The sequence below is a fragment of the Amia ocellicauda genome, chromosome 5 (assembly GCF_036373705.1).
Source record: "Amia ocellicauda isolate fAmiCal2 chromosome 5, fAmiCal2.hap1, whole genome shotgun sequence".
NCBI lineage: Eukaryota > Metazoa > Chordata > Actinopteri > Amiiformes > Amiidae > Amia > Amia ocellicauda.
In genome coordinates this window covers 52,429,712-52,444,471 of record NC_089854.1, presented here as the reverse complement: position 1 = coordinate 52,444,471, position 14,760 = coordinate 52,429,712, and the positions used below count along the sequence as shown (strand labels likewise).

At 45.8% G+C, this 14,760-nt stretch overlaps 1 long non-coding RNA gene across 1 annotated transcript; it reads right to left on the bottom strand.

Moving 5' to 3' along the window:
- Window positions 1–3,490: 3,490 nt before the first annotated feature.
- On the bottom strand, window positions 3,491–6,153 carry LOC136750616 (uncharacterized). The gene is made up of 4 exons (XR_010816918.1): window positions 6,026–6,153; window positions 5,487–5,543; window positions 4,392–4,486; window positions 3,491–3,952 (listed from the first exon to the last, which is right to left on the bottom strand). It is a non-coding gene; the product is annotated as an uncharacterized LOC136750616 (long non-coding RNA).
- Between the last annotated feature and the right edge of the window lie 8,607 nt (window positions 6,154–14,760).

Sequence of the window (14,760 nt, the reverse complement as noted above, 5' to 3'; positions counted from 1 at the left end):
GACCACTAAGAGCCCCAAATTAATATGAATCCAGAATAGCTTATTGTTCATAAATCAACTGAATAGCCCATATAACATATAAGTATTAATGAGTGTCTCTTCATTCTTGCTGGCATAAGATTGAGGAATTGAGATCTTCTCTTTCCTGAAAGTATGTTTAACTCTTCAGATGTTTGTTTTCTGTAGAAATGGAAATATAACACATACATATGTACTTACACAGATCTGTATTTATGCATCTGTACGTGTGTGTCTGTTATGTGCTTCAAATCCTATCTATACAGATACTGCTCTTCTTAAATCGAAGGTTGCGATCCTGCCCTACAGAATGGGAAGAAATGCATTTTCCTGGACTGGAGGTGTTTACGTAATAGTTTAAGGTGGATTTAAGTTCTTGAAAATCCATTCAAGATATTTTGTCTTTGTTTATTGCTGGGAGGAATACTGAAGGATTGAAGTGATGCGTGTCATTATCAGTTTGTCGAGGTGCCTTATAGTTATGTGCATATGTTTAAGAGCTACAAACAAAATCAATACTATAGGCTACATACCAGCACAAGTCTGAAAAGTAATTTTGCTTTGTTTTTCTCACTATAGAAAAGCTATAACTTGAGTGCCTGTTGGGGAGGGGCATCTGTCTTTCTGCCCCTGGTGACATCTAAATGATATTCTAGCGTTCTCCATCAGGATTTATCTCCAGACACTCTGCCATTGGTTAAGCCAGGTCTTCAGCGAGCGAGTGAGTGAGTGATTGGTCAGAGGGAAACAGACAGACAGGCCTCAGACAACTTAATCCAGTGATATTTTATTGGAGATTACCAAATGACATTAGTGGGCTATTGCTCAAACATTTTGGAACCTAACTGATTTACAAAAGAATCACTTGGAACATTTCCCATGCTAACCTGTATGTAATATGAAAACGCACAACCTCATGATAGTTTATTAATCAATAAAGTCTTTTAAAACTTGGATTAAGGATTCGGGTGACTGAATTTCCCTCAAGATTCAGATCAAGACTCCACAGAGGATTGTGGTACCAAAGTGGCTATTTTACAGGACATTTTAAGACCAAAGAGCTGAAAACACTCTGTATCTTGTACCTATCAGACATGCACAACTACAACGCAGCCACAAGTCTGGGTTCCCCAGAGAACCCACCATTAGTCAAACATTACAAGCAAAACACATCCAGTTGAATCTATGTGTGATAGGACCATAAATTTGTGATAATTAGATGTCATATCCTCACCATATTCCACATATACATAACAGGACAAACTGCCAGGAGAGTCAGCCTGGTAGTTTTTAAATCTTTAACTGTGTAACACCTAGAATCACTGTCAAAATATTACCTATTTAGAACTTATTAATTCAGGCTTAAAAATACTGGTACTCACTTTCCACCATGCAATCTAATTACAGGGGAACACTAATTTTGCAAGTGCGAAACAGTATGGTGTACTTATTTAACTCCGCACTTGTGTCTGCATGCGAGTGGAAACATTCCCAACATACGAAGCAAGGACTGCCACGCGAGGGTCACAAACTACCGTTATCCTTCGAGGAATGGATGTTTCTGATTTGGGTTGAATGACATGCATGCACTCTGAGGAAGAATGAAGGGTATTTGAATGACCTGTCTGGTTATAGGTCTTTGATTATACATCCCATTTAGGAAAATGGTAGCTGGCATCTTAATAAGAAAAAAAGTGTGTATATATATATATTAAGTAGTAAGAGTAAATATTACAGGCCATTCCTTGTGTTTAGAAAGTGGTAGATCTCTCTGGGAAAGGGGAGAGTGAACAGTCATTCTCCTTTAGGAAGGGTTATTGATCTGTCTTAAAAGTATAAATATACCATATGTGCATTTCCATACTGTTACTGATCTTTGAAGTTAAAAAAAAAAAAAAAAAACTAAGAACACTACGGAAGCTCTGCAAGTCGATCGCTCTTTTACAGCAATGCCACCTAGTGTCGTGAAAACAAAGCTGCCTTCATATCCCCAGTAAATATGACATCTGTGCTATTCATACTGCTGCACTACAGCACTCTCAGCTTGTGAGGATGCAACTTGTAAAACAGTAATTGTTTTATGTCAAGAGTTACTGGCAATGATAGATACTGCAGGCAGTCCTATGAACAGCTGGCATATTTACACTGTGAATGGTCCCAGTCTCTTAAAGTAACAGCTATTTAGTTATTGCCTGTAACTATTGAAATGACAGACAGATCTAATAGTCATTAAGTTGAACACAGTGCCAAGACATTTGTTAAACAATCTGCATATACACTCACCTAAAGGATTATTAGGAACACCATACTAATACTGTGTTTGACCCCCTTTCGCCTTCAGAACTGCCTTAATTCTACGTGGCATTGATTCAACAAGGTGCTGAAAGCATTCTTTAGAAATGTTGGCCCCTATTGATAGGATAGCATCTTGCAGTTGATGGAGATTTGTGGGATGCACATCCAGGGCACGAAGCTCCCGTTCCACCACATCCCAAAGATGCTCTATTGGGTTGAGATCTGGTGACTGTGGGGGCCAGTTTAGTACAGTGAACTCATTGTCATGTTCAAGAAACCAATTTGAAATGATTCGACCTTTGTGACATGGTGCATTATCCTGCTGGAAGTAGCCATCAGAGGATGGGTACATGGTGGTCATAAAGGGATGGACATGGTCAGAAACAATGCTCAGGTAACGTTACGGTTGTAACGAGTGTTTATTTCAGTCAAAGTTGCTGTTCTATCAGCTTGAATCAGTCGGCCCATTCTCCTCTGACCTCTAGCATCAACAAGGCATTTTCGCCCACAGGACTGCCGCATACTGGATGTTTTTCCCTTTTCACACCATTCTTTGTAAACCCTAGAAATGGTTGTGCGTGAAAATCCCAGTAACTGAGCAGATTGTGAAATACTCAGACCGGCCCGTCTGGCACCAACAACCATGCCACGCTCAAAATTGCTTAAATCACCTTTCTTTCCCATTCAGACATTCAGTTTGGAGTTCAGGAGATTGTCTTGACCAGGACCACACCCCTAAATGCATTGAAGCAACTGCCATGTGATTGGTTGGTTAGATAATTGCATTAATGAGAAATTGAACAGGTGTTCCTAATAATCCTTTAGGTGAGTGTAGTACTGGACTGAAATGTAACAGGGAGTTTAGGAATTATTCTGGTTAGCTTACACAATAGCAGTCTAATAGAAAATGCTCTGCAAGTAAGTCTTGATAAGATGTTAATAGACTGGACTTTGGGACAAGATCACTTGACTTACCTAGAATCTGTAAAGAAAAAATAATAAAAAAAAACTATTGGCATACAACTTGCAGGATAAGTTTTCATGTCATGCATTCAAGTTTTAACTGAAATCAAAGGTAGGTAGACAAACATTTTTGAGAAATGCATCATTTCTAACTTGTGTCATGCCCACTGAAGAACACTTCCTGAAAGCACCAGGAGTGGAAAGTTAATACAAATGCCATGAATGAGTGTTATTTATTTTAAATCTGTTTAAAAAGTGGTCTTCTTTCTTTGGAATCTCATATGCAGAAACATAACAGGGACAGAAATTCGACAGTTAAAAAAAAAAAATCTGATGTGAAATGTGTTCTAGTTTTAATGAATGTTTTATTCGGTGAGAGGCTGTAGAGGACAGTCAGGGATGAGGCAGGTGGAGTGAGCCCGTGTGTGCTCTGTGGATGCGAAGAGCTGACCCACTGCCGGCACTGCTGTCCTCCACTGTTCTAACATCAACTCGGTGCCGTTTCAGTGGTGTGCGCTGGTGTGCCGACCCGCCCGTCACACGTCTGTCATCTCATCCTCCAGGTCGTCGCCCTCCGTCTCGCCCTCCCCTTTGCCTTCCTCCTCCTCTTCCTCAGAGGTCACATCCAGCCTGGGAGAGACCCTTGGGACAGGAGCAGGCAAACAGGTAGTTCTCCCTGACAACAAAAGAGAACAACAGTGGGTTAGAGAGAAATCCTTAACACTTCACTGTGTTAGACTTTACTGTGCTTCCAAAAACAAAGTCCAACAGTGCCTCGACACTAATGCCTTTCAGTGAAGTAGCAGCAGACACTGTAAATGGGGCTTCAGTCTCGGTCTCTGGGCTCTCTACGTACCTGAGAATCTTGTGGCGGCTGTGCCTACTCCAGTCTCTTTGACAGCAATCTAGGTGATGGAGATTTCCTGAAAACCCCCAATTATTACACTTTGAACTTATTTTTCTATACTAGGAGAAATTATGGAACAGCACATCAATCTAGCTGTGCCTGCAGGTCCTTACAAAAGCATTGACACACACAGACATATACTTGTTTATATACAGACTATGAACTGCCCCACATACACGCGCACACACAATTATTCTGATGGCTTTACCTTCCCAGGGGCGATATCAGAGAGGGCAGTCATGTGCAACAGGTAGTTGTTGTCAGGGAATGAGGCCTCGGCATTGGGCAGGCAGCTGTGGTTGCCTAGACAAGACAATTCACAAAAACACATGAGGTGGGAGCAAAAGCCACGGCTGAGCAGCCTTTGAGATGACTCCATCGGGGAAGAAACGAGCAGACCTCTGTTCAAGCCATTGACTGTCGATGCAGTGTGTAGATTCTTAACTGAAATGTGCACAACAAGGCAGGGTAAACAAAGACTATATATTTGAGGGACAACCTAAACAGGCTACAGACTTACAAGCAATGTTGTTGGCACCTTGGTGAGGTTCTTGGATTCACATGTTCTTCAAATCATGCAGGGTTCTTGTATAAATCTCTTGTATAGACTTTCTTACACCTATCGTACAGACTAGAAGTAATTCATTGGTCAGGTCAAACCATAATGTAGTTGTGACCGGTCTGAAATGTATAGTATAGTTTTATAAACAAAAGGCCTTGGCTAAACATGACACTCCCAGAAGAACCATTTTGGACAGCACACAGCTCCAACCACCATCCTATTCTGTCTACTTTGAACATCAAGGCTAGGAGACAAAATTCTGTGCCTTGAAGAAGACATACTTATATCTCACTTTCTACCAAACACTGTAATCCCAAAGAGAAAATGTCTGTGCAGAAGCCTTTTATCTCTGCTTAATGGGCCCTTGACTTACAGGACTCAGAGACAAGGCACTATGATTTGTGCACCGATATTGATAATAGCAGGCTCCTCCAAAGCAGCAGTCAAAACCAATAATAAAATGTACGTTGTACAGTCAACACAAGGTAAGTAGCAGGTGACTCAAAGAAAAATACATGTAGTCAGCCCAAATGTTTGATCCAGGTCCAAATTATGAAGCCCACAAAAACCAGGGCATCTGAGGTTCCTGCTAAGTCAAACTCTAGACGAGGGAGAAAGAAGTGGATTTCCAAGTTCAATGCGAGACGGGGGGGATACACAAGGAGAGAAGGCCAAGCTCGGAAGCAGATTGTCCGAGTCACACTTGCTGACCTCGGGAGTATCCATTACAGGGTCACTTACAAGGGCTTTGCAGAAGGAACAGGCCAGAACCCTCACAGTTCAGGAAATCACCCATCTCTGGAAAAGACCAAAAGTGCAACAGTTGTGAGACCCCCTCCGAAACAACAGCCCATTCAACTAAATCAACCATTAGCCCCAAAAGAGCCCATTTCTCCATGCACTACTCTTCACATTAATGATGCTGCTTTTAATGGCAAACAGGAATCTTTAAAGATTGAACCGGTAATTATCTGTACTTCATTTATGTTCCTCTATGTACTACATGCTTCCTGTGGGTCTGGCCGCTCAACAGGATAACATTCCCTGTAAACAGATCGTGTTTGTTTTTATAAGGTGAAAAGGAGTAGCTTAATTTAGAGCTCAAACTACTCTAGAAATATATGGCCAACCAAGGCTTACAGGTAGGAGGTTAGTTCTACACTTCATAAACACCAGTTCAAGGTCTGCTCAAAATACAAGGCACTTTATTATTTGATCATAAAGGTCAAAGGTCAGCCTGTGAATCTTTACTGTATTAAGCTGCGGGTTTGTTTGCTTGCCTGTGGGTTGGCAGGCATCCTGTCCTCTCTCTATGTCCTTGTATAGCTGGTCAATGAAGGCATCCAACTGCTCCCTCTGCTGGGCAGGCAGCTCCAGTGCATCACAGCCATGGACCCACTGACTGAGAGAACTGAGAAACCAAGACGGCAAACTTTCAGATGAGTCATACATTTCACAAAGTCATGCATTCACTCTAGGATTGAAGCACCATCTTCTCAATCAAAGAACGGATTTTAATTAGTACAGCGGTCTCTCCATTAATAACTCTTAAAGCCTATTCCAAAAAAGCAGGTTGTCTTTCTTCACAGACATCAGTCACGTCCTGTGTATTATCAGAGTATATTAATTTTGTCGTCTGTCAGCTCAACATCATCAATAATCAGCATCCTTGCTACTCAACACAGAAGGCATATTAGCAGTTCCATTTGATTAAATACTGATTAATGAGTAACAAAGACCTAATTAAGACAGATACATTTTGTTCTCTCCTTTACACTAGATGCACCCCCATTGCTAATTTGCAAAAGTCTTACAGTCAAATGAGGTATTTAGTTTGCACATTTACATATATGGCACTGGTAGAATGGACTGTGTGGAGGGGGAAAAACAAAAGCAGATATTCTCCTGTCTTTACCTGGTCCCGATGCCTTGGCCGTTTGCTCCCACTAAGGCAAAGAGTGACCGGAAGCCTTCAGGTGTGAACCACTGCAAGAGAAAGGAAACTGGCTGAACGAACAAGAGACATGGAACTGAGCAGCTACCACACAGACGAGAATAACGTCAACTCCCACTGAGGCCTCTGCTCACACGTACAATTCAAAAGATACAGTGGGGGAAAAAAGAATTTGATCCCCTGCTGATTTTGTACGTTTGCCCACTGACAAAGAAATGATCAGTCTATAATTTTAATGGTAGGTGTATTTTAACAGTGAGAGACAGAATAACAACAAAAAAATCCAGAAAAACGCATTTCAAAAAAGTTATAATTTGATTTGCATGTTAATGAGGGAAATAAGTATTTGACCCCTTCGACTTGGTGGCAAAACCCTTGTTGGCAATCACAGAGGTCAGACGTTTCTTGTAGTTGGCCACCAGGTTTGCACACATCTCAGGAGGGATTTTGTCCCACTCCTCTTTGCAGATCCTCTCCAAGTCATTAAGGTTTTGAGGCTGACGTTTGGCAACTCGAACCTTCAGCTCCCTCCACAGATTTTCTGTGGGATTAAGGTCTGGAGACTGGCTAGGGCACTCCAGGACCTTAATGTGCTTCTTCTTGAGCCACTCCTGTGTTGCCTTGGCTGTGTGTTTTGGGTCATTGTCATGCTGGAATACCCATCCAAGACCCATTTTCAATGCCCTGGCTGAGGGAAGGAGGTTCTCACCCAAGATTTGACGGTACATGGCCCCGTCCATCGTCCCTTTGATGCACTGCAGTTGTCCTGTCCCCTTAGCAGAAAAACACCCCCAAAGCATAATGTTTTCACCTCCATGTTTGACAGTGGGGATGGTGTTCTTGGGGTCATTCCTCCTCCTCCAAACACAGCGAGTTGAGTTGATGCCAAAGACCTCTATTTTGGTCTCATCTGACCACAACACTTTCACCCAGTTCTCCTCTGAATCATTCAGATGTTGGCAAACTTCAGACGGGCCTGTACATGTGCTTTCTTGAGCAGGGGGACCTTGCGGGCGCTGCAGGATTTCAGTCCTTCACGGCATAGTGTGTTACCAATTGTTTTCTTGGTGACTATGGCCCCAGCTGCCTTGAGATCATTAACAAGATCCTCCTGTGTAGTTCTGGGCTGATTCCTCACCGTTCTCATGATCATTGAAACTCCACGAGGTGAGATCTTGCATGGAGCCCCAGACCGAGGGAGACTGACAGTTATTTTGTGTTTCTTCCATTTGCGAATAATTGCACCAACTGTTGTCACCTTCTCACCAATCTGCTTGGCGATGGTCTTGTAGCCCATTCCAGCCTTGTGTAGGTCTACAATCTTGTCCCTGACATCCTTGGACAGCTCTTTGGTCTTGGCCATGGTGGAGAGTTTGGAATCTGATTAATTGATTGCTTGGTTTCAACCCCGTAATAACTGGGTGCTGGGTAGGGTCCTCTATAATTCTGTGTTTCGACCATGTTAAAAAAGTGGCCGCTCAATTTAATGGTTAGGAAGTTGAACGAGTCTATGTACCAAAACTTAGCAAATTGAGGACCTAAAAACATTGGTCAAAATGGTTTAATAGAGGTATGCAAAAAAATATCAAGAGAAAAACAATGTTGTATAGCGCATACAAAAGGGACGGAGATTAAACAAAATACATAGAATATGTTGAGCTGCAAGGAGACCTTAAGAAACGGGTCAGGAAAGCAAAGAGGGAAATAGAAAGAAACATAGCTCTTGGAACTAAAACAAATGCAAAGAGCTTTTCAATACTAACACAGCAAGAGGTCAATAAAGTAGGAAGTGAAACAGATAAAGGGCAAAAATTGAAGTATCTTGGAAAATGAATAAGATGTGGCAAATGTTTTTTGGAGGATTTTACAAAGAAAAAAAAAACAGATAACATGCCACAGGTTAACAACCAGTCCAGTCAAATCCTAAGAGAGATTAGGGTAAAGGATGAGGAGGTACTAAAGGGACTAGCAGAATTAAAAACAAACAAATCACCTGGGCCAGATGGTATATTTCCAACAGTACTTAAAGAAATTAGGGAAATTATTTATAGGCCTCTAACTCAAATATTCCAAATGACACTTCAAACAGGGGATGTGCCAACTGACTGGAAGACAGCAAATGTCATACCAATCCACAAAAAAGGGGACAAAACTGAGCCAGGAAATTACAGACCAATCAGTCTCACCTGCATCACCTGTAAAATATTGGAAAAAATGATTAGACAGAAAATAGAGGAGCATCTTAATGAAAACCATATTCTTGGAGATAGTCAACATGGGTTTAGATGAGGCAGATCATGTTATACTAGTTTATTAGAATTTTTTGAACATGCAACTGCAGCTGTAGATCACATGAAAGCATATGATATGATATACTTAGATTTTCAAAAAGCATTTGATAAGGTTCCACACCAAAGACTGAGCCTCAAATTGGAAGCTGTAGGCATTCAGGGTAATGTAAGTAGATGGATTATGAACTGGTTGATGTATAGGAAGCAGAGGGTGTTGATTAGAGGAGTTGCTTCTAACTGGAGTGAGGTTGTTAGTTCAGTTCCACTGTGATCAGTACTAGGGCCTGTGCTTTTTCTAATCTATATTAATAGAAATTTTGACAGACCAAGGTACACCATTCATGTCCAAGGTAATGAAAGATGTGTGCCATCTTCTCCGAATTAAAAGTCTTCACACTTCTGTTTACCATCAACAGACGGACGGGCTAGTGGAGCGGTTTAACAAAACGTTAAAAAGCATGCTGAGGAGGACGATGGAAAGGGATGGGCGTAACTGGGATCAACTGCTCCCTTTTCTCATATTCACCATCTGGGAAGTACCCCAAGCTTTTTATTTCCCACAGACCGCGAGGCCTCCTCGACATCACAAAAGAAAACTGGGAACAGCAACCCTGCCCAGGGAAGGTCGCTATCACAAAGGAGGTAAGGAAAATGCTTGAGCTTGGTGTCATTGAAGAATCCCATAGTGTTTGGTCCAGCCCAATAGTGATCGTCCCGAAACCAGATGGGACTCTTCGTTTTTGCAACGACTTCAGAAAGTTGAACGAGCTATCCAACTTTGATGCCTACCCCATGCCCCGCATTGATGAGATCATTGAGCGACTGGGTACAGCTCACTTCATCAGCACCCTAGATCTCACAAAGGGTTATTGGCAGTTTCCATTGACACAAGCAGCCAAGGAAAAGACTGCATCTGCCACGCCGGAGGGCTTGTATCAGTATACTGTGCTTCCGTTTGGACTCCATGGGGCCCCAGCTACTTTTGAACACATGATGGACCGCATTCTCAGACCCCACCAAGCCTATGCTGCAGCCTATCTCGATGTCATAATCCACAGTCACACCTGGGACGATCACCTGTCTCATCTTTGAGCAGTTGTCAACGCCCTCTGACTTGCTGGCCTCACAGCTAACCCAAAAAAATGTACTCTTGCAGTCAGTGAAGCACAATATTTAGGCTCCACCATAGGCAGAGGTCTTATCAAACCCCAGGAGAACAAAGTGGCAGCTGTTCAACCTTGGCCTCAACCCCCGGACAAAGAAACGGGTACGTGCGTTTCTTGGCCTCACCGGCTATTACAGGCGCTTCATTCCGGTCTGGGTGGGGGACGGGTGAATGAGGCACAGCTGGGCGCAGATGGCCTCTACCAAATGGCTCGTGTCCGGCCACTGGGCTGGCCCGGTGTTCTCGCCCACCATGCACCTGCAACCAGGTAAGAGATCTGTGTTAGGAAGCATCCTTCACACCTCACAGTCACTACTTACAGGCACATACTCGTATTCGTCTGCTTCTCGGCAGTGATTTAAAACGTGTCTGTATATCACACCTCTTCAACTGTCCACTCCCGGAGCGACTGAAGACCTCCTCCCAGCTTTGAAGCGCCCCCGAGTCAGCCTGTCCTTGTGGCGGGCCGGGTACACGAGGCGCTGCTTGTCTCCCTCGGGGAGCTGCTGCCACAGGTGTACCAGCTCCGCCACCTGGCGATTGGTCAGGAATGTCTGGGCTCTCAGGTCCACCAGACAACTGCCCAACTGCTGGACGTGCTGGAGCCCAGGAACGCCATCAGGGCCGCACGATTCCTGAAACAACAGAATACAGACGACAGTCAGTTACAGGACCATGTTCTGGCAATAGCTATCATTCCAGGGTTTTGTGCACTACAATGTAAGAGACGAGCTGAGCGCCATCACTGCCTACTCACCTCGGGATTAGCAACAGGGGGGGCGTCTCCGGCAGCGCAGGGGTGCTCCATCTCGGGAGACGGGGGCAGTCGGGCCATCGACCGCGCAGGAGACGGGGGTAGTCGGGCCGTCGACCGCGCAGGAGACGGGGGCAGTCGGGCGGGAGACGTGGGCAGTCGGGCGGGAGACGTGGGCAGTCGGGCTGGAGACGGGGCGACGGGGTTGGAGATGGTGGGGTCATCGTCCTCCTCAAAGCCCTCGTCGTCACTCTCCTCCCTGTCTGAGTCTTGGCCAGCTGCCTCGTCCGGGACGTCGGGGTCGCTGTGCACACGTTGGAGCTACAGGTACTCGATCCCGATGAGCTCCCCTTCAACACAATCATAACAGAAGCATGGGTTCACCGCTTTTATTATTTTCATAACGCTGCTAAAGAGCACCTTACAAATCAACCCCCCACACTGACACGCTCACTGACCCGTGTACACACCTGACTTCACGAACCCCTCCGACAGGTCCCTGGCCAGCACCTTCTGGCTCAGGGTGCCCAGGGCGTTCTGCAAGGAGCCACTGTAGGAGCGCAGAAGCTTGCCAGCATCCTCCACGGCCGCCACTGCACGGTCCGCGTTCCACCTCACCAGGCCCTCCAGCAGATATGCCTGGAAGTGCACATCGCTGGCACTGGTGCCTGAGCAGAGCAGGAGGAAACAGAAACACACACTTCAATACAGTTCAAAACATACTCTTCACAAAGCCATAGTATATAACAATACACGTACTGTAACAATTACAGAAAAAAAAACTAGTCTACTGATCCACTGGGTTCAAAAAGCATCACAGAATCTGGCGTCTTTATTTGCGGTGCAGCTGGCACTAACCTGGGATGAAAAGGGCCAGGTGGAGGTGGAAAGACTCCAAGGAGGTCGATCCACGGGCGCAGTGGTATACTGGCAGCAGCACACCCCCCTTCCGCAGCTGCCCTGTCTGGGTATACAGCTGCACCCCCTCGGGGTCCTGAATGCAGGCGAGGTGGGGCCGCTATGCCTTCCAGATGGCCTGGATCCGCTTGTGGTCCAGCAGCAGCACGCCCATGGTGTCCAGCCCCCTCCTGCTGTCAAAAATGTCCAGCAGCTCCTGGATGAGCCGCTCCGTCTCCTGTGCCCCCCGGCCCCCTTCGACCGTCCAGCCACAGAGCAGCAGTCCCAGTCCACATACAGGATCTGAGGGGGAGCCTCTCTGGCCAAGCCGTACCACTCCACCAGCCCGGCAGCCATGGGCTGCAGCCCCTCACCCTCTCCGCACGTTAGCACCGAGTTCAGGACCTGCCCGGCCGCTGAGACAGCAGCACAAAAAATCTGACTGACGATACTCACCTTCTTTGTCGAGTCCAGTTTTAAAATGGACCCGAACACAGACGTGACCTGGGCCTTTACCTCGGCCAGCCGCTCCAGCACGTCGAGGTCGTACACTGCCAGCAGCCACTTGGGTCCAGGCACCGGTGGCATGGGTGGCGGCGGCCGGAAGCTCGGGACTACAGGTGCAGAGGTCACAAAGGGCTCGCAGTCTGCGAGGTACCGCAGGGTTTTATGCTGCCACGCCTCGCTGTGCTGCTCCTGCAGCTGTTTGCACAGCCGGGTGGTGCTGTTCCCCAGGGTGTGCTCCCTCATGAGACTCAGCACCGTGTAGTCGCAGGACAGCCTGCCCAAGACACAGCAGTACAGCAGTTAGAGTTCAGGAAACATTTCGGCTGAGAGGGAGGGGGGGAGGGAAAGCACAGACGCTGTGTGGTGAATTGTCTCCATACGGGTAGGTGAGGATGGCTGGGAACTGGCTCCAATGAGCCACATCCAGCTGCTGCAGCACATCTCCGGACCAGCCTGCGTACTTCTTTGAGCACCGGCGGCACTCCAGGTACTCCGTGACCATATCGTACCAGCCTTTGATGCTCAGCACTTGGCGCGCCATCTTGTACAGCCCCGCCCCCGTGAGCCTGTGTCCCTCACACTGGGGCTGGATGCAAGTGAGCTTCACAGCCCACATGCGGTAGGGCATCCACAGGAACAGCGGCCGAGCGAAGTGCAGGCTGGGAGAGGCCGGGGGCTGCCGATACACCGGGCAGGGCTGGGGAGGGAACCACCACAGACGCAGGTCCAAGGTCAGCACCAGCTTCCCAAACCTGCTCCTAGTGAACAGGGCCTTGGAGACCCACTGCAGCTGCTCAGCGGGCAGCATCTGCTTCCAGCCCTCAGGAAGCAGGACCTGCAGAAACACAGGGACAGACAGACAGACAGACAGACAGACAGTGACAGGAGTTGCCAGGACACTACGGATACTGCACCCAGATTTAACAAACACACGAAGACACACTCACACACACACACACACACACACACACACCACTCTTACCCCCACCAGGCTGCTCCGCTGAACCGAGTGGTGTTGGCTGCTGAGCTGAACTAGCCATGCCCGCTGCCCCCGGCTCCTGCACTGAAGACACTAGAGATAAAATGGGAGATTCAAAATCTCGCAACAACAGAGATGTAACTAATGGTGAAATTATCCAAATCTATGTTAATGCCAAGGTGACTAGGTCTATGAAGCCTTATCATTCAATCAACCATGTTACTGTGCCACTACATCATATCACACCATGCCACTACACTATATCACAGCGTGCCACTCCACATGCACAGCACACACGGTGAGGATGCAGCACATAGCAAACATGCAGCTCAGCTCATAAAGCCAGGGGTCACAGATACTTGGGGGTGTCGAGGCAGGGCAGACGAGGTGGCTGTAAAGCGATATGTAGCCAAAGCACCGTGGGGACCCCGGGTCCATCTCACTTACCTTACACTGGGAGATCCATCCATCTTAAGCTAACAAAATACAACAATACAAGTTAGTTTGTGCCAAATACTGTTTTATTGTTTGAAGTATTTTACATTTAACAATTAAAAACAATTCAAATTTTTAATACTTATGATTAAAAACTTTTTTTTAAATACAATTCTTAAGATCACTTAAAAATTTTTAAATCTTTGTGATTTAACGAAAAACAAAATACTTAACTTCAAATAAACAAGTGCACAAAACAACAAAACAAAGGTGATTAAAGCAAAACTGCTACCAACATAAAAGTCAAATACATTGAAAATAACTGAAAATGCACTGGACAAAATAAAGAAACAATTAAAAAGGTAAAAATAAAAAACAAACAAAAAAGGTCCAATGCATTTAAAATTAAATCCAAAACGGACAATGTATTTGACAAAAAAATAAAACAAAACTAAACCAAAAAAACCCTAAACAATTAGTGATTTAAAAACAACTAAATTTTTAAAAACAGTTAAGATTCATTTTTAAAAGTCATTTTAAAAACAATCATTCATTAAATGGTTAAAAAATCTTGGACTCGGGCTCCAGCAGGGGGAACTGACCGTCCCCGGAGGTGGGTCCCATCATGGGATCCTAAGCTCCCCCAGATCAAACCCCAGGAGAACAAAGTGGCAGCTGTTCAACCTTGGCCTCAACCCCCGGACAAAGAAACGGGTACGTGCGTTTCTTGGCCTCACCGGCTATTACAGGCGCTTCATTCCGGTCTGGGTGGGGGACGGGTGAATGAGGCACAGCTGGGCGCAGATGGCCTCTACCAAACGGCTCGTGTCCGGCCACTGGGCTGGCCCAGTGTTCTCGCCCACCATGCACCTGCAACCAGGTAAGAGATCTGTGTTAGGAAGCATCCTTCACACCTCACAGTCACTACTTACAGGCACATACTCATATTCGTCTCCTGCGTCGCAGAGGATTTTCACCATCATGGCCCTCGGTCAACAACCCGGGCTTCAGTGAAGTGCTTCACAATGTGTTG